A 21,520-nucleotide genomic window follows, 5' to 3' on the forward strand; every position below is an offset into this window, starting at 1 on the left:
AGAGACCGGATGGTGACCCATCGAAGATCTAGCTCAGCCCAACAGCGCTTAACTTCGGTGATCTGACGGGAACCGGTGTTACCACTGCTCCAAAGCCGTTGGCCACGGAGCTACATTACCCAGATGAAATTGATGAAAGGAAGTCATTCAACAGATACTGAGTCAGAAAATGAAGAATTAGATACAAAAGCTCATACTGATCGTAAATACTCAATTCGTATTTCAAATTTAGAAAAAATGTTGGAACAACAAAGAAACTGTACACTAAACTAAAGCAACTAAACGTAGCGCAAGAAATTACAAACAAGAAATTCATCCGAAATGATACCGTAATACTTATCAGTGGGAACCCAAATATTGAAGAACTAACTGTCAAAAACCTGAAGGAAAATTACTGACCAGAAATGAAAGTTCAAACAATAAGACCTCACAATAATTACAGACAACAGCAGCAACAAAGTCCAGGAAATTTTGCCCCAAGTCTGAGCGTAGTCCTAACAAAGGTTGACTTTGACGGCACAGTCAATGAATTCGAAGACGCCCTCAAAGAACTAGATCTCTATTTTGTCAGAGTAGTAAAAATGAAATCAGGAAACGAAATCTCAAAAATGCCGGTGATCACTCTTGATCAACACGCAATAGATTATCTTCTAATAAATCATCTGAAAATATATTAAAAAATGCATTTAGTAGAAACCTGGAAACTTCCTGCTCCACAATCAGTACAACCTGCTAAATTTTATAGCTTTGATCGCTCTTCCAACAATTGTGCAAAACCACCAAAATGTTTCAAATGCGGAGAGCAACATTTCACAAGCAGCTGTACAGAAAAAAACCTAAAATCAAAATGTCAAACATGCGGGGAAGATTATTAGCAACCGATGTAAGATGCCCTAAGAGACCAAAAGAAGCTGCATCTATACACAGATACTAAAGAACACTTTGTTAATACGTCAGCAATAAAGAAAGCTCGTTGTTGTTGTAGTCTTCAGTCCTGGGACAGGTTTGATGCAGCTCTCCATGCTACTCTATCCTGTGCAAGCTTCTTCATGCCCCAGTACCTACTGCAACCTACATCCTTCTGAATCTGCTTGGTGTATTTATCTCTTGGTCTCCCTCTACGATTTTTACCCTCCACGTTGCCCTCCAGTACTAAATTGGTGATCCCTTGATGCCTCAGAACATGTACTACCAACCGATCCCTTCTTCTGGTCAAGTTGTGCCACAAACTTCTCTTCTCCCCAATCCTATTCAACACCTCCTCATTAGTTATGTGATCTAACCATCTAATCTTCAGCATTCTTCTGTAGCACCACATTTCGAAAGCTTCTATTCTCTTCTTGTCTAAACTATTTATCGTCCATATTTCACTTCCATACATGGCTACACTCCATACAAATACTTTCAGAAACGACTTCCTGACACTTAAATCTATACTCGATGTTAACAAATTTCTCTTCTTCAGAAACGCTTTCCTTGCCATTGCCTGTCTACATTTTATATCCTCCCTACTTCGACGATCATCAGTTATTTTGCTCCCCAAATAGCAAAACTCCTTTACTACTTTAAGTGTCTCATTTCCTAATCTAATTCCCTCAGCATCACCCGACTTAATTCGACTACATTCCATTATCCTCGTTTTGCTTTTGTTGATGTTTATCTTATATCCTACTTTCAAGACACTATCCATTTCGTTCAACTGCTCTTCTAAGTCCTTTGCTGTCTCTGACAGAATTACAATGTCATCGGCGAACCCCAAAGTTTTTATTACTTCTCCATGGATTTTAATACCTACTCGAATTTTTCTTTTGTTTCCTTCACTGCTTGCTCAATATACAGATTGAATAACATCGGGGAGAGGCTACAACCCTGTCTCACTCCCTTCCCAACCACTGCTTCCCTTTCATGTCCCTCAACTCTTATAACTGCCATTTGGTTTCTATACAAATTGTAAATAGCCTTTCGCTCCCTGTATTTTACCCCTGCCACCTTCAGAATTTGAAAGAGAGTATTCCAGTGAACATTGTCAAAAGCTTTCTCTGTTTTGTTGTTTTGGTCTTCAGTCTTGAGACTGGTTTGATGCAGCTCTCCACGCTACTCTATCCTGTGCAAGCTTCTTCATCTCCCAGTACCTACTGCAACCTACATCCTTCTGAATCTGTTTAGTGTATTTATCTCTTGGTCTCCATCTACGATTTTTGCCCTCCACACTGTCCTCCAATACTAAATTGGTGATAACCCTCTACATTCTTACATTTATCCTCTAGCCATCCCTGCTTACCCATTTTGCACTTCCTGTCGATCTCATTTTTGAGACGTTTGTATTCCTTTTTGCTGCTTCATTTACTGCATTTTTATATTTCCTCCTTTCATGACTTAAATTCAATATTTCTTCTGTTACCCAAGAATTTCTACTAGCCCTAGTCTTTTTACCTACTTGATCCTCTGCTGCCTTCACTACTTCATCCCTCAAAGCTACCCATTCTTCTTCTACTGTATTTCTTTCCCCCATTCCTGCCATTTGTTCCCTTACGCTCTCCCTGAAACTCTGTACAACCTCTGGTTCTTCCAGTTTATCCAGGTCCCATCTCCTTAAATTCCCACCTTTTTGCAGTTTCTTCAGTTTTAATCTACAGTTCATAACCAATCTGACCCTGGAAATGACTTACAATTTAAAACCTGGTTCCTAAATCTTTGTTTTACCATTATATAATCTATCTGAAACTGTTTAGTATCTCCAGGGTTCTTCCATGTATACAACCTTCTTTCATGATTCTTGAACCAAGTGTTAGCTATGATTAAGTTGTGCTCTGTGCAAAATTCTACCAGGCGGCTTCCTCTTTCATTCCTTATCCCCAATCCATATTCACCTACTACGTTTCCTTCTCTCCCTTTTCCTACTACCGAATTCCAGTCACCCATGACTATTAAATTTTCGTCTCCCTTCACTATCTGAATAGTTTCTTTTATTTCGTCATACATTTGTTCAACTTCTTCTTCATCTGCAGAGCTAGTTGGCATATAAACTTGTACTACTGTAGTAGGCGTGGGCTTCGTGTCTATCTTGGCCACAATAATGCGTTCACTATGCTGTTTGTAGTAGCTTAACCGCATTCCTATTTTTTTATTCATTATTAAACCTACTCCTGCATTACCCCTATTTGATTTTGTATTTATAACCCTATATTCGCCTGACCAAAAGTCTTGTTCCTCCTGCCACCGAACTTCACTAATTCCCATTATATCTACCTTTAACCTATCCATTTCCCTTTTTAAATTTTCTAACCTACCTGCCGATTAAGGGATCTGACATTCCACGCTCCGGTCCGTAGAACGTCAGTTTTCTTTCTCCTGATAACGACGTCCTCTTGAGTAGTCCCCGCCCGGAGATCCGAATGGGGGACTATTTTACCTCCGGAATATTTTACCCAAGAGGACGCCATCATCATTAACCATACAGTAGAGCTGCATGCCTTCGGGAAAAATTACGGCTGTAGTTTTCCCTTGCTTTCAACCGTTCGCAGTACCAGCACAGTAAGGCCGTTTTGGTTAGTGTTACAAGGCCAGATCAGTCAATCATCCAGACTGTTCCCCCTGCAACTACGGAAAAGCCTGCTGCTCCTCTTCAGGAACTACACGTTTGTCTGGCCTCTCAACAGATACCCCTCCGTTGTGGTTGCACCTACGGTACGGCTATCTGTATCGCTGAGGCACGCAAGCCTCCCCACCAACGGCAAGGTCCATGGTTCATGGAGGGAAAGAAAGCTCATACTGATGAAAAACACGTTCAAGTAGCTGACCTATTCAGAGCAGGTACGACAGATGTGATCTATATACTACCTGACAGTAAGTACAAAATAGGAACTTCTATTAGAGATGTATTAAAAAAATTTAATAGGAAAATTGCTATTTAAACTGTATTCATATCCATATTAATAACCTCCAGGGACGATCAAATACAACACAAATAGATAAAAACGTTTCTAAAAAATTAATGTCATGTTACGTTACACGTGGAGTGTAAGTAGAATTGATGTCGCCTTTTGAGAATTTAAAATATAAAAACGAATGCCTTCTAATGACGTCTGATATTGATGGTGATGCTGATATGTAATTTTTCTACAATGCAGGAATTGGCTTATTAATACTATTTTGGGATACTGTCTTGGAAACTAAGTAGGATAGCAAAGACGGGCAACAGATCCCGATCCAAGAGGTTGGAAACGCAAGGTGGTTAGTAGGGAAAAGAAAAGCCAAGATATAGAAATGAGTAGGAGTATTTTGTTAACCGAGGAAGCGTGGGATGACCTCTCGCAGATTTCGTGGTCGGATAGTCTTGGGTCTCGCCCACTCGTCTCGTATAGTGTGCCTAAGGAATGCAGCGTTCTTGTAATGCTATACCATAATTCAAGCAAATAACATTAGTAGTTATATCTGTATAAAGCAGACTGACAATGCTTAATTTTGAGATTTACAAGTAGTAGCCACAAACGATGGGTGACATGCAAACAGCTATGTGCGTAGCTATAGCCGGCCGGTGTGGCCGTGCGGTTCTAGGCGCTTCAGTCTGGAACCGCGTGACCACTACGGCCGCAGGTTCGAATCCTGCCTCGGGCATGGGTGTGTGTGATGTCCTTAGGTTAGTTAGGTTTAAGTAGTTCTAAGTTCTAGGGGACTGATGGCCATAGACGTTAAGTCCCATAGTGCTCAGAACCATTTGAACCATTTTTTTTTGCGTAGCTATAGACATGCCCAGACTGGCAACTGTTAAGGATTACAACTAGCTGCTCTTGTAACATGCTCCACGAATACGTTCCACTAATGTCAGGCTGAGGCTGGAGGGAGGGGCGCTTGTATACACTTCTGTCAGGTGTCGCTCCTGTCGTGACTCGGTTGTAACCAATGCTCCACTGGCCGACGTCCTTTCACTGCCTTTCTGGTCTTGCTTTCTTCGTCTTCGTTCCGGCGCTTGAGGTTATGCTAGAACAGATACAGTGTGGAATCATAACAGTTGTCTAGGCGGCTTTTTTTAGTAAATAAGAGCCTTGAGATTAGACTGCCTATCTTACAGTGACCACTACATGGCAAGAGGACAGGGAGAAAGACTTAGACATCACTAAGAAAACTGCAGTGGTGAACGACTTTCTTTGTCAATGTTAGACAGTTAAGCAGAGACAAATAACAAAAAAGAAAGAAATCCATGGTTCTTTAGAAGACAACAATAATGTAATCAAATGAATGTCTAGCATACTTTACGTAAGTAACAGCTCTCAAAAAATAATAAACCTATTTAGGTCACATGAGGTGAAAGTAGCTTTCCCACAAGCAACACACTTCAACAGAAACTTGTCCGTAACTTTCACAATAAAAAAGATAGATTCTCGGACTCAGGAACGTATAAAATGACATGTAAAAATTGCTCAATCCGCTACTTAGGACAAAATTTTCAAATTAGGTACACTTAACACACTAACTGTTACACACATAACCAATTTACAAAACCATCAATAGCAAAACTCATAAAAACATTTGAAAAAATAGAAATAGATCTTAAGGCACCCCACCAATTTAAGAAACCACATCAATTGATTTAATGGAGTAGCTTGCAACTATTGCACACCACACCACAAAATAAATAATGAATCAGTTGATTTCTTCAAATTTTTCTCCCACATATGATAATTGTAATCATATTCGTAAGTATGTACATTCCTCATTAGAAAAAATATACTCGATAATTTTGTAAGTCAATAACGGTAAAAATACGTTTTATGATTGACAGCCTTATATATAAGCCCAAAACACTGTAACACAGACTGTGTACAATCTCTTTGTAAACCATAGTGGCGTTTTATGTTCTTAGCACGTTTTATTAACAATTAGAGTAAGTGACGATTTGCGTGTACATCATATTCTTTATATCGGAGAAGGCACAATACCTCTAGGTAGACAGACAAGAATACTATTTCCAACATTAAAAGAACTGAAAGATTCAGTTTGCTCTTTTTTTCGAGTGGAGTCTAACCGCAAAAAGACGTAAAATAGGGAGGAAACCATACATGCAAACATCATCAAACATAATGAAATTTCATTTATCAGCGCAGTGTGCGCTGATGTGAAACTTCCTGGCAGATTAAAACTATGTGCCGGACCGAGACTCGAACTCGCGACGTTTGCCTTTTGCGGGCAAAAGCTCTACCAACATTTTTCTTATTTTTTAAAAATAATTTTGAACTCGGGATCTTTGCCTTTTTCGGGCAAAGCTCTACCAACTTTTTTCTTATTTTTTTTAGTATAATTTTGAACTCGGGATCTTTGCCTTTTTCGGGCAAGTGCTCTACCAACTTCTTTTTTTTTTCTAGAATGTCCAAATTTTAGCAAATAGTGGCTAGTAGAAAATAATTATGTAAAGGAAATGAATAAAATTGAAAATATCGATATGAAAATGACAGGATGACATCGCTGACAGTACAAATACTCCTCTAGCAATTAAATGAAATCAAAGTCGGGGGCGACACCTGATCACCACCCGACGGTCGATAGAGCAATAGAGCCATCTAGCGACCCGTTCTCCAGACGTTGGTGTAAGACTCGGTCGTCTTCTCGAAAATTAACTGAGGTTCCGTTAAGTGTGATCGATGTCTGATCTGTCTCTGCTTACTTCGTCTATCTCATCTCTCACCCGTCACACCCCATCTGGATGGCAGGTCGGTAAATGTCCGCCGCAGATAATTATCGAAGTCTTGCCTATGTTTCTTATGCTGTTGCAATTCGCATGTCCATCCTGGAGAAAATGCCATAAAACCGTTTTGTCCTTTTCAACTGAGATATCCAAGCACGAATGATGACTTGTCCTCACAGCTTGAGTGGTAGTGTACTTGCCCCCAAAAGGGAAAGGTCCCGAGTTCGAATCTCGGTCCGGCACAGAGTTTTAATCTGCCAGGAAGTTTCATCATCAAACATATTCGTGTGAAAAATGCACAAATGTACTTGAAAATTGGAATAAATTCTCTAAATGCGTTGGGTCAACCATTAAACGTAAGTTACTGGTGTAATTTTCATTGTTTAAATCACCATTCCATGGATGAAATAACGGCGGTTCACTTTAATCTTTACTTTCTACGTGATGACAGATTTCCGGTCGGTTGATGAGTAATACACGATTTATTCTTCATCAAACTCAATTCTATCATTATTAGAGGCGCTGTGCTCAATAACTGTCTATTTTTCCAAATCTCGATAGTTCAGTGTGCCATTGGTGCCTTACACAGTTTTTGAAAACTGTTCATTCGGATTACAGACCAATATACTTGCTTCCTCACTGGCACGTAATATAAGTTCTGTCTTATAATAGGGCAGCTTGTGACAGTTCCAACATTGAAATAACGCTTGAGTTATTCAGTGTCCACAGATCCTGAAACTAAATTTCATATAATTTGACTCGGGGAAGCCACCGCAATAAGGAACCTAAATAAAAAATCTCCCGGGAAAATTAACTCACCAGTATGACTCATATCTGCGGCCCTAAAATTCGCCTCTGCCTGCGTTTACTAACGTTGCACCTCTCCAGACCACGCTAATAAAACGAAAGAACACCAGAAGATGACTCAAAGAGCAAATACTTGCCTCATCTTCATGCAGCAATTAAAAAAACTGCGCACTGCGCTAGATTATTGCAGACAAAATGAGAACATTTTCATTTTAATTTACACTGCAAAATTAAACCACAGTATTTTCAGACTTAAATGGTAACACACCTCGCGTTTATAGACGCACGGAAAGTTTTCGATCATTTAGATGGGAAAATCGTACGGAATATACCATACAAGAAAGGATATCCTCAGGAAATAACAAAGGTGATGTAAAGCCTGTATGTAAAAATAAAAAGAAAAACTAACCTTGCTATTTCAGAAGACTTGCCTACAAATCTAGGCTCCGAGAAAAGTGTACTTCTCACTCACGCTTTTTAATATGTACCTTTACGATAATACAGTTGACACATATAAACAGCAAACTGATTCAGGCTTGAGATTATCATACAAAATATGTTTAAATATAATGATTTTGCAGACGACAATATAATCGTACAACACAGCGAAACTTCGCTAATAAGGTCCATCTATAGATTTAGCCAGCCTTCTTAAGAATATAATATAAAATATATCCTCTCCATATACGGAAGTGATGACTTTGAAACAGAATACTAAGAGCACAATAAGAAAACAATGGAACAAGTTAGTCACATCAGCTAGCTCGGAAATATTATGAACTTCCAGAATGAACTGAACATTGAAAAGAGGCAGCTGAAATATCTAATGAAATGTAAACAGTCGATAGAATATTAAGGAACAAAGTTATAAAGACATGAAAATCAACTTTTACGACTTAATGGCCCTCTCTACCATGATGTTTAGAAGTGGTGCAGTTACTAAAACGCAAGAAACTAATGTCCAAGTGACTAAAATGAGCTTTCTGAGAGGATAGAAAGGCTGCTCGAAACTAAGCAGTCAAAGAACTGAAAACATAAGAGCAGAGCTTCAGGAATGTGCTATAAATGAGAAGATCAAGTTTAATCGACGGAGCAAACTAGAGCATCTACAAACAATGCCGTATTCGACACTAGCTAAACAAACCTCATATTTCAGACCTCTAGGTACATGTTCCGTAGGAGGACCAAGAAAAATATGGGTAGGTACTTAGAAACGAAACACAAGCCTATGGCGGAGGTCATGATGAAAGAATCAAGAATTGAAAACATTGTTCATTGAATTAAAAACATATTATTTTGTTTGAATAATATTATAAGCAATGCGAGTCGTAGTAATTACTTTGTAACAATATTTAAGGAAATATCAATAACAACTGCACTAGCCTGAGCGAGCAGCAACTATAGTCACGGCAGTGTAGAACGAATACAGTGCAAAGACTGAGTGCTAGAAAGTTCAGTTTTTGTGGTTTTTTTCTTATTGTGTGACTGAGATTGGTTGTGGGTATCGTGTCTCTTAACGGTAAACCACGGTCACGAGAATCAATATCATTTACATCGATTTCCCAGATGCTGCAGTTGCGACGTTCTTAAATGAAACATGCAATACTTCTTCCAGAAGTTATTAATAATTTTTTCCTACTTATCGCCCTCTCCCATTACGCAACAACAGTTTAAAAGTGTATGATGTGATTCTTGAGTTTCTCCCGGCGTATTTGATAATCAAAATATCCACGGGAGTACTGCCAGTCTACAGTGTCCCACGGGCACAATATTTCGGCGATCATACATGTCGCCATCATCAGGTGAACTGACGGACTGAGCACCTGTGAGCGTGCCGGTACGGAGATCCGTACGCTATGGCTGCTCAGGGGGAACTGGCTTCGGTCGCGACGGCTGCCGATTTAAATACCCTCCGCCCGCGGTGCACTCCCTCCGCCGTCCGCGCCCCGCGCCACGGTCACGCGGTGGAACAGATTGCGACGGCGTCTGAGATGACGTCGGTGTGATGGCTCTGTCCGCCGTGGTCGTCACAACTATACGTTTGCTTGATATACTCTTGATTAACCCAATCGCTGGTTCCCAAGCCTTGCTAATATTATAGCCACAGTCACGGTTTATGAGGTCATAATTGGTGCGAATTTCGATGGCCTCTCTAACAACGCTGTCCCAGTATCTCGACGTCTGTACCAGAATCCTCATGCGTTCATACTGGACACTGTAGATCGGCAGTACACCCGTGGATATTTTGATTAACAGTTTAAAAATTCGTCATCCTCTGCTTATATCTGAAATTAATATTTTAGAGAGGAGCAAAAAAAAAAAACGGAATTTGTATTACTGGACCGTCAAGGGCTTCCCTTTTGTTTCCCTTGTTGGTAGGAAAATTCCTCTTGTACATAATCAGGAGTCTGAATTGGTTTTGGCTCACTTCCACGTGTGAGATGTACAAGTGGCAATAAAATGAAAACAGGAAAGATGAAAAAAACGTAAGCCTTTTATTATTTCAAAACTACTCACTGTAAGAGTTAATACATTTATTCTACTGTGGGTGGTCCAACATGTTGTTTAGTTCGTTTCGACCACACTGAAGAAGTTTCTCCGTGAAGCCTTCCACAGAACCCCGATTTCTCCCCATGCGGTTTCCATACTTCTGGAAACCTGAAAGAGATGTACGCCTTTGTGCAAACATGGTTCCGCAGGCAGCCAGACATATTTTTTCCCTGAAGTCATAGACTGCCTGGCCTCGCAATGGGATTAGTGTATTAACAGTATGGCGGTTACCGTTGAAACAGTAAAATGTTTACTTACTCATTTTCCATCTGTCTCGTTTTCATTTAGAAATATTAGTAGCAATTGCCAATATTTTGACATGAGCTGCATTAGATATTGAAAGAATATATATTGGTGACACAAGAAAATTTATGCCCGACCGGGACTCGAAACCGGATTCAGGCTTATCGCGTGCGGTCGCCATAACAGTCTCGCCCATCCGTGCCCGGTCCCAGAACCGACCCAAGCCTCCATGAGCCACAGTGTCTGTGCCCGTAAGTGCTCGCAGCTTTACGAGGATTCACGCAACAGGCATACATGGCTAAAGAAGAAGACATTGTACAAATAAATCATTTTCGTTTGGCTGCCCCTTACAAAAACGGCTAACGTTTCGTGATGGGACTTCTTAACATTATGATTTCACTTTCCGATGCTGAAAGTTCCTAATGATGTACAAATTTTCATTCACTCTAGCCGTTTCAAGTATTTTAGTTCCAAATTCAGTATTCCACAACATTCTTACTAATTACTGCAATTGCAGAATTTTTATTTCCGCGCCTTAGAGAGTTTTTTTAGGACTATAGCTCTAAAACTAATGTTTTTCAAAAAGTTTTGAATTTAATTAAGTTTAGAAATTCGTTTCATTCAAATCAGTTTTTCAAAAACAATCAGTGGTAATAAAACTACACAGCGAATAAGGTTAATGATCAGATGGTTATTCCCCTGCAAACTGTAGCTACCGATTTGGAATAGGTACGTCATTATCTTAGCAGAGTTATGGTAGGAAATTCATTATCATTTATTTCACTTTCTTATGAAAAATATAATTATATAAAAACAAGCAGCACTTAAGACGGCTTAACTAGTACGAAGTAACTAATAATTCAGTATTCGTGAAATGGTTCCAGTCCAGAGATACGCTTGCAGTTGTCTAACATCTCGTTGTTTGTGTGAGATCTCTTATTCGAAATGTGTCACAGTCTTTTTCTGTGTTCCAGAGTTTCTGTCGCTTGGTGTCCTGAGTTGTTATGCGATGTCCGCAAGCCGGCGCCCACTGGCGTGCTGGAGCAACCTAAGGTATACTATAGCATCCTCCTCCCTTCTGCTTGCACTTCAGGATTTCATAACGCCAAGAAATAATTCTCAAAGTTTTACATTAAATGAAATTATTTATTGCTGCCCTAGAATACCTGTTGTTTGCAGTCCACAGTATATCATGGATATTCACATTTGGTTGAAAAATTAGTCTGTGGTTTCCGTTAACAGTTATAAATAAGACCTCATTCCAGCTGCATGGAGATACAAAGTTATGTTGCAGTATATCATAAGAACAATAGGTTAAATAATTCGTTATAGTGTCGGCACGCATGAGACAGCAATGGTCCCTAGCCCTCGGGCTAGGGACCATTAGTGCACCCAACAGATGGATCGTCTCGGTGCCACTGTCGTGCAGTGTGGGGTCAAAGTATGAATATTACGCACTTTCTCCTGTTTAGATAAAAGGAGAAAAATCGGTTGGTTCTTTTTGCATTTGAAGTGGTCTAAGGTGTGTTTCATAGGACTTATTGAGGCACCGCTAGTACATCTGTGGTTCTCCGGGAAACCGCAAAAAAATTTTCTTCGTAAATTCTCGTGACCAGCGGACCAAACTCCAGCACAGAAAATGGCTGTAATTTTTATGATGTATTCCTAAGATGCCTATCTCGTACAACCTTGAAAATTTTCTTCGTGTCTTCAATAAATTCTGAGATGCAGAGGTTCAAAGTTACCTTACCTGCGCACGTAAGCTACGAGCGTAAAATAGGGTGACACGGGAAAAGGCAGTTTACAAAGTGACGTAGCACGGAGTAGTATGCTGTAAATGGTCTGTTTTATCATCTGGGAACCCCACGTTGTAGTACTGAAGCACATACAATTTTTTTTCTCGTAAAATCCGGTCTGAGGTGTAAAATTAGTTTTGCATTATTTCGCTTTCACATACGTAAACTATCTACATGTTACTGACCATTACATTTCTTCTCCTATGAGTGACAGGATCTGCTGCAGCAAGGAAAAGAAGAAAACCAGAAGAAAAATACTCCTGTCGGAGCACAAAAAATGAGAATATGTTTCTGTTTATTTAAAATCCTGTTGACTTAAAAGTGAGGTACCAGCTGCCGCATTCTACCTTCCTGAGAACCTTTAAAATTTTTCACAAAAATTTTGGTATGGAAAGATATTCACACATTTTCATGCTCTAAGAGAAGAAGACAGTGGCAATGGAAAAAGTGGTGGAAAAGTAATAAATACTGGAAACAGTGAAGATGATAATGGCAGAGTGAGAGAAAGACAGTGGAACGTAGTTTACAGTGACAGAACAGTGCTAGGAAAAGATTGAGGGAGACAATGCCAAGGAGGGGAACGGGGGATACAGAGAAAGGGAAATTGGAGGTGCATAATAGCCAGCGATATTGAGTGAAATAGTTTATGACAACGACAACGAGGGAGACAGTGAAAGAGTCGGTGGGAAGAGACAGCAGCAGTAGGAAGGAATGAATAAGATATTAGCAGTAAGAGAGAGCAAGAAGCAGACAGTGGAATGACATTGTTGTGGTGGGATGGAACGAAGGGGTCTTTGGGTGTGACACAGGAGACAGTGACAGAGAGACACAAAGAGATAACGACAATGAGTTAGACTGAGTGAGTGAGTGAGAAAAGGAAACTAGGAGTGAATGAGTACGAACGACTTACAGTGATGGACTGGCGAGTGTGAGTGGTGGTAAGTTCCTATGGGGCCAAGCTGCTGACGTCGTCGGTCACTATGCTAGCACACTCCTTAATCTAACTGAAACTAACTTACGCTAAAGACAACACACACACCATGTCCGAGGGAGGACTCGAGCCTCCGACGTGGGGGAGGGGCCGCGTGAACCGTGGCAAGGCGCCTCAGGCGTAGACCACGCGGCTACACCGCGCGGTCAGTGTGAGATACAGTTAGGGAATCTTGTCGAAGTTCGAAGTTTGAGGTAATTTGCATGTTCATTAAAAGCACTAATACGAGTATGTTTTCATTCCAAAATTTTTTGGAAAATTTTTTAAATGCGTTGAGGAAGGTAGAAAAACCAGCTAGTACCCCATTTCTCACTCAGAGCCTCTTAAATAATCAGAAACATATTCGACATTTCTTTGCTCCGATAGGATAATTTTTCCGCCTGTTACCGTATACTCGTATTCTAGACGGATCAGTAAATGCAGAGTGAGCAATTGGATAGTATTCGTCGAACGATTAGGCCAAATGTATATGCATTAGATACATATTACCTTCTGAATGAGTCAACGGAGAAAACTGAATATATGCAAAATGCGGAATGATTTTAGGGATCAACAGCTACGATGATTTTTTTTGGCGAGATTTCCCAGGAGTCTCGCGGGCTCTGGAACGCAATTACATATATATTTTGGGACTTTGGAAACTTCAGTGTAGCACTGAATTTTATCACCGCTGAAAAGATCTCAAAAATTAAATATGCGAAGGCTATTATCTAAAACTTAAATAGAAGTAAACTGTACCCGATTTGTGCCGAAGCTCAGATTCAGATGATGGATGCTGACATTCAGTTGACAGGGAACAGAAGCGAGTTTTCATTTCAGTAGATCTGTCAAGAAAGCACACACCACAAAAAACTAAAGCGTAACGCGTTTAGCGCGTTTCAAAATTTATTGTCATTGGTCGATTGGCAATTGGAGGATAGTTTACGGAGCCTTGTGTTATGGAAACATTGCAATGGTCTTATGTGTACCTTGTGTTTGACTGTAGGCCAGTTTGTTCCCGAATGCGTGGAGAAAAGATGCTACTAGTCGCTTATTGTGCCCAATTTAGTCTTCTGTCCTGGTTAACGGAGGAAGTAAAACACGGAAACAACCGAACGAGCACTTCAGCGACTTCCAAGGTGGGGAAGATATGCAGAACTGAACAGAGAAACTTATCAAATGAAGAAATTGATAATCACACCAGTTTAGGTGTATGGTGGTTAAGGACGATGTGCTAGCCTTCGTAGGATTAATTTTGACTGCCTTTTGAAATATGAGTGCGGTTTATCTGCTTAAACGGCCTACGGACCAATATACGGTGCTTATTATTTAATGCGAGATAGATGGAGGTATTACAATTCTCCACATACATAAACATTCTATCGTAGTCCTATAACTGCAGCTTAACACAGTGATGAAATTATAACAGTAAATAATAGCTGTAATAAGGTCTATGAGCCTTGGCGACTGGCTCTAGTTAAGCTCCACTTGCTTCGCTGATATCGGCACTCGTGTGGTCTTATATCTCTGACTGTTCCGCCTTTGGTTTTCCGGCTTGGCGTGTGGCCGAGCTCTCTCGCTGGTCGGCGTTCAACGAGCCAACATGTTTTGAAGGCAGGCCCTCGTCTCTATCCGCTGCGCCTGGGCCTCGCCGTCCTCGCTGTTTCACCGCACGCCGGGTGGACGGTGCTGATTAGTCGGCGCGTTTGCATGCGAAACGGTGGCGGGTCCGTCATCTCAGGCTGGACATCTTCTCATCGCGTAACTGGAAACATTAAGTTACGTAGGATTCATATGCTGCTGTTAACCTGTGAAGATTTGTGAAACTTATGGTGGCATGTTGTATCTGCCGGAGATCAGCTAAGGATGGTTCTGAATAAGAGAGTGTCACACTGAACTTACGAAGTCTAAGGCTTCCAAGTGTTGTTTACTGCTTGTTTTAAAGATTCCTTGCAGTGTTAATTTGATGGATTATTTTAATTAATGTGGTCTCCGCCCAGTTTTGGTTTTAGACTTTCTTTTAATATGAAGGGCAGAGCTTTGTAAGTCACTGTAATTTTAATTGTTCTTTTATTCGGTAAATGTCTCAGTTTGGTTGTCAGTTATGTTACAGGTAGATGTGTAGTTAGTAAGCCTGGCATAGTCTTGAAAAGCTGAATCACGAGTCGGATTTGCTTGCCGCGTGAATTATTTGCTGTTGCAGTAATGGTCTGGTATGTGGGGCAGATGGGGTTTGTCGCCTTGGCGGGCAGGCTGAGATCGTGCGTGTGTTCGGCGTGTTTTCTGTCCTGGTTTGCAGTCTGATCATCTTCTAAATTGCTTGGCGGTGCTTTCTACTCGTTTGTGCCGAGTACCACCGTGTATAAGCCGTGCTGCCATCCTTTAGTAAAGTATTCTGCCTGTTCGCCGGGACGGACGAGATCTTTTTATAAGTAACACAATGTGGATCATTAGTGTTGTGTAAATTCTGGTTACGTAAGCAATGAACTGAACAGCGGGCTTATGGTGCTGACTGTCTGTGGTCGTTTTGCAATCAGATCTAATTATTATTTTTCAAATATTGTTTGTTATATTAATTCATGGCAGACGGTTAAAGTCAGTTGATATTCTCTTAAGAGGACAAAGTTCCGAATTAAATTTTATGTTGTTATTCGAATTTTGTAATTCCGTAATAATGAAATTTGTTCTTTAGTGGGAATTAATATTATGTGCCAATCACAAGTATGTCCATCAGCAAATATCCCTAGCTTCCTATCTCCTTTGAGTATCTGTGGTTAAATTACAACTTTTATTTTTCTTGCACGTGACTTGAGCAGCCACAAAGCTCAGTCTACAGTTTTGAATCTTTGCAGATACATCTATACACTGAGCCCATCGAACTACATACGAAAGTGTGGGGTTACCGAGGCTGTCGTAAAATGAAGAAAACAGTCCAGTAATATCTTACGTGAAACAGGAATACAGAAGCAGCATCGTTATTGTCAGATAGTTACAGCGTGAACTATTATGGTCAATAAATGGTAGCGATTTGAGATGAAATGATTGGTTTTCAGGTATGTAAAAAGAATCGTTCCTACCTCTGCATGGTCCTGTTGATGTTGCGGCGTTCGGAGTTAGTACCGCATTTCCGAGACGAAATAGCAACTGAGTGCCAGCTGCGGGTTCCGTGTCAGTATCGTTGTGTAACGCATGTTCACGACACATATTCCACTATCTGGGAATAATCTGACTATTTGACGCTAAACAGTGCATATCCAGTGACAAAATGTATTCTGCTTCATGACATCTGATGCTGAGATGATAGCTCTGGCGTTCACGTAGACACGACGTCAGATACCAGCACCGTGGTTATCATGCAGGCAGACACTATATCATATAGGCAATAGTAGTAGTCTGCATTAGTGTATAGGAAACGTATTATTGAAATAAAGTCACTGTTTACTCAGTTAAGTAGTGCATGAGAAGCTGACAGACGGTCGAGGGAGGCCGCAACCGGCAATAATATTTTTAAAAAGTTGTCTTATATTTACGTAACCGAATTCAGCCTATTACTACCATTATCAGTTGGCTACCTTTATTTGTTCTGTTCCACAATCAGTACTGTCAGCAACATCTCACCTGCTCCTGTACGATATGAAGTTAGCACCATTTTACATGCTCCACGGGTGCCATACATACACAAGAATATGCTAATGTTCTTGCATTGGTATTAGTCATTAGGGTAGTACATAAATAGTTGCTAACAACACCGATATCCTTATGTAGTGGAGATGCAGACGACATGTTGCCAACGATACTAATTGTTTAGTATAACAAGTGTAGTTATTTGAAGATGGAGGTAATGATCCAAATTCGATTATGGCAGTAAAATGCAGTTTTCTAAAAGGTATGTGTGACCGTTTGCGGTCCCACTCAACAGTCTTTAACTGAACAACAGTCACGATGGTCTGTCAAAGACAAAATAACAATTAAATGTTACCGTTATCTTTGGACAAGGGCATCATCAAACATCATTTACTTGTCAGTGTTCCAGTTGTCCAGTGTCTTTAGTTGCTCTGTTGTACTAAGGATAGTTTAGTTTCCTCGGTATAAAATTCTTTGCAAAATTAACTAATTATATTTCTGTGCCATCTACAGACCCCATTTCCACGTTAGATGAAAAATAATTAAAACTTTCACAAACAATACGAGACGTATGAATGTTATAGTTTTACTGAAATGTAGCACACATCGATAAGCAGTCATTTATTTATTTACCTGTTGGGAAGTCACATACGAGAGCTACAAAACCACTACACTTCAGCTTTTAAACCTAGCTTTTCAGCATAAAATAATCGAAATGAAAATAGCTATATATGGATATCAAGATCTTTTTATGTATTGTAGCACACCAATCACCGCAGCCAATAAGTCTTCAAAACGACCCTTGTAAGTAAGTGCGGGACATTTTGCCATAATGTGAGCAACTGTAGGTCGTTCTGCACCAATGTCAGACGATGGCGATGAAGATTTGCTCCACTTGTGGAGAGTGTCTGCACATCGTCCGTAGCCCGTTCTGATGTGAATCAGGGTAGTCCAAATGACTGTTCCTATCCGTGACATTCCGTAAGTCACACGTGTCTTCTGAGTGGTGCTAAAGAACAGTAACTTCAAGGCAAATATCTAAGGCCATGAAGTTCAGGCGGCGAGATAATCTCAAAGATCTCCTTGCTAAAATTCAGTATTCCGAGATCCACAGTGTCAAGAGTGTGTCAAGATTACCAAATTTCAGCCATTGCCTATCATTACGGAAAACGCAGTGGCCATCACTGAACGACTGAGAGCAGCAGTGTTTGGATAGAGTTGTCAGTGCTAACTGACAAACAACATTGCTTGAAACAACCGCAGAAATCGTTGTGGGATGTACGACGAACGTATATCCATTAGGAGAGAGCAGCGAAATTTGGTGTTAATGAGCTGTGGCAGCAGACGGCTGAAGGGGGTGACTTTGCTGACAGCACGACATCGTCTGCAGCGGCTCTCCTGGGCTCGATACCACATCGGTTGGACTCTAGACGACTAGAAAATCGTGGCCTTGTCAGATGAGTCACGATTTGAGTCGGTAAGAGCTGATGGTATGGTCCGAGTGAGGCGCATGGACACAAGTTGTCAACAAGGCATTGTGCAGGCTGTAGTGGTTCTATAATGGTGTCGACTATGTTTACATGGATTGAACCGATCATTGACTGGAAATGCTTTTGCTCGGCTACTTGAAGCCCATCTGCAGCTGTTCATTGTCTTCATTTTTCCGAACAACGATGAAAACTTTATGCATGACAAATCACCTTATCATTGGACCACAGTTGTTCGTGATTGGTTTGAAGATCATGTTGGACAATTTGAGCGAATGATTCGCCCACCCAGACCGCCCAACATGAATCCCAAACAATTCCTGGCTGCTTCGAAACCGATTGTCATTGACAGTAGGTGATACGTTTCTCTACTCCACGTCGGTTCGGCCCTTTTTACGACCAATGTTTTTACGTGGTAGTCCTTGGTTGCGAGCTGTACATAATTCCTTGTAGACAAGTTTTGCAATCCGTATTCTTATATCGACAAACCTGGAATCTTAAATTACGCTGTGTTCATGCCACATCCAACCACTCTATCATCACGTCATCACGTCGTGGTTGGAGGAAAACTTGCCGCGCGGGATTAGCCGAGCGGTCTTAGGCGCTGCAGTCACAGACTTTGCGGCTGATCTCGGCGGAGGTTCGAGTCCTCCCTCGGGCATGGGTGTGTGTGTTTGTCCTTAGGATAATTTAGGTTAAGTAGTGTGTAAGCTTAGGGCCTGGTGACCTAGGCAGTTAAGTCACATAAGATTTCACACACATTTGAATTTTTTTTTTTATTTTATTTTATTTTATTTTTTTTTTTTTTTTGGAGGAAAACGTGGCCAACTGGTACCATTTCTGCACTATCAAGAGGGCTCCAAAGTCATCAGTGTCCTCTTTCAAATGGGTAAATAATATTTGGTCCTGTGAGCTTACACACTACGAGACTTTCACGTCAGTGATATTCCGCTATCGTTAGACGCAAATTCTGAATGGCAACGAATAAACGTTATCTTAAACGGTCAGTCCGTGCGATTCGTCGTGTTATAGGTTGAGGCCTACTATATATAGCATGTCTGTAATGTAGCAACTTACTATAATACTAGTTTTTGTTGCGGAACTAAGTTCGATTTCATACTGACAAAAACTGACGTACTAGAATATCAAAATTGGGTTACCATTGACACCGTTGTTCTCATCGATTGTGTGTATGCGTTTGCGGTTTACTGGCGCTCAGCGAAGAGGCTTCCAGAGCTCTTAGGAAAACTGGTAGGAACATATATGTTGAAAGTGGCGAAAAAAGTGTGAAAACAGGTGAAGTAATTCCTAGTAATTTACACTCTCTCTCTCACAACCTCGCTCATGGTCACCCGCAAAGTCACACTATCTCACATCGCACAACACAAAGTAAAATCGTTGAAATTTTCTGCAAGTGGCAATGAGACTGCAAGTGGTACAACAGGAAAGTTAAAATAAGCACACAGTAAAATCCATCTGGCCGAACACTTAAAAAAGTTGGATGAGTCAGCCACTTTGATAACATTCACCTGATTTTCAGTTAAAAAGGGGGCAAACTGATCAGCAAATGAGCTGCTGATCTCTTTCCTGAATGTAAAACTCTCTCTACTGATGTATAGTGCACTGTGATCTGTGCACTGCAATAACCACACACTGGAGGGTGCTCTCATTGGAGCCAGAAGCCATACGTCAGAGTGCTGTGTCCAATGTGAAGACGAATGAGAAGGACCTCATCCCGTCTACGTGACTGGAAAAGATGCACGCCATGGCCTAGTTGTGGACTTTATGAGACACAGTTTATTGTCTGCCTCTTCCAGCAACTCCTCTTCCAACCTACTCCTGACTGTATCTCAGCAGTGAGGTCACAGCACACTGGGGGATTGCGAACTAAACATTGGACAGTCGCGACCCGCCTTGTTGGCTGCTATATCCACTAGTTCGTTTCCTTTAATAACCATGTGCCTTGGTACCCAGCAGAAAGACACATCCGTTCCCAGTCATTGTAGATGGTGATCGGAGTCGTGATATTGTGGACTACTTTATCTACTGGGTAAAAGAAAACAGATAAGGAAACTCAGGGAGCCGGAACAGGAATTTAGCTACCGCAGCGTATGTCCTCCGCTCCAGTGCCTCAGGATAATTTACAATTCTGCATTCAACACAGTGAATTCTCGAGGCAGTCTAATCTTGAGGAAACGACCAAGTAGAACAACAGAGCAACAAACGGAGTCCACTTGTTTAGGTCACCAATGAAAACAGCTATATAGTTGTTCTGCTCATTTAACATCACGAAAATTATGGTATTAAATACAGTTGCAGGAGTGCAGCGTCCTCTGTACTCCACAAAACGTAAAACGCGTGGCCGGTGTAACTGCTTTGGAAAATACTCCATCTCTTGATATCGTGCCTATAAGACATTAATATTGTCGGAGACTGTGATCATATTCTGCTTCAGCAAGTGCAGCTGTCGCAGTTGAAAAATTCTTCTGTACTCGTTGTAGACATATCGCAATGGTCCAGAATCCTGAAAACCTGGGCAAAATTTCAAAATCTGCTCCAGTATGGACAAAAATAGGTAAAATGGTGTTCCTGATTTCTTTTATCAAAACCAAAAAATTCAAAACTGCAAAAATAATCCGGAAAAATTAATGAATTAGACAAAGAATGTGTTCAGGCAATATTTATAATTTTGTTGGTAAGCATTTATTACCAGACTTGCTCTGTTATTGTCGTTATTACAGAATATATATATATTAATAAATAAATTAAAGTCTTACAAATCTTCTTAATCTTCTCCCTCTTGCGCTTCTGGCTCTTCATTTGAATTACTTCTTCGTCTTCTTCCTCTCTGACTTTTGTATCCCCTGCAACATTATCAACATTTGATTTTTTGTAATCCTCTCCAGCAAGTACCGAGAGGACAACAGTTTCCGACAGCAAAGTTTTCACTGGTTCCCACAAAGAAGAAATTTAGGGATCAGTTGTTCTCAGCAGTCTCCGGAACACATCGTCCATATTTTTCACGTGAGAAGACTCTCGTGCAAAACTCAAGCGATATTGCGTTAGCAACTAGGTTGTTGTTTTCTGCGCATCTTGCGGCGACTGGCAGATTGTTAAAATTGTAATAATTATATTTTTATTTTGTAAAAGCTTATTAAGAACGTTATAGAAATAACAATTAAATGATCGTGTGTGAGTATGTTTTTGGTTCGTAGTTCAGTAAAAATTAAATTTTTCTTCTCAGAGTAAATAAAGGCATTTTGCAACTGAGGCCGACGTTGAGCTGGATTTTATGGCTGATTCACGTAGTACATACTCAAGAACGGAATGAAACAGATGACGGAATGTCGAGGAACCCAAA

At 40.6% G+C, this 21,520-nt stretch overlaps 1 protein-coding gene across 2 annotated transcripts in view; it reads left to right on the top strand.

Moving 5' to 3' along the window:
- Positions 1–11,275: 11,275 nt before the first annotated feature.
- Positions 11,276–21,520, top strand: part of LOC124622288 — a 770,325-nt gene continuing 760,080 nt past the window's right edge. For both annotated transcript variants that reach the window (XM_047147957.1, XM_047147958.1), the window contains exon 1: positions 11,276–11,335. The gene's annotated coding sequence lies outside the window, so the exon portion shown is untranslated. The remainder of the gene's footprint in view (positions 11,336–21,520) is intronic.

The sequence above is a fragment of the Schistocerca americana genome, chromosome 7 (genome assembly GCF_021461395.2).
Source record: "Schistocerca americana isolate TAMUIC-IGC-003095 chromosome 7, iqSchAmer2.1, whole genome shotgun sequence".
NCBI lineage: Eukaryota > Metazoa > Arthropoda > Insecta > Orthoptera > Acrididae > Schistocerca > Schistocerca americana.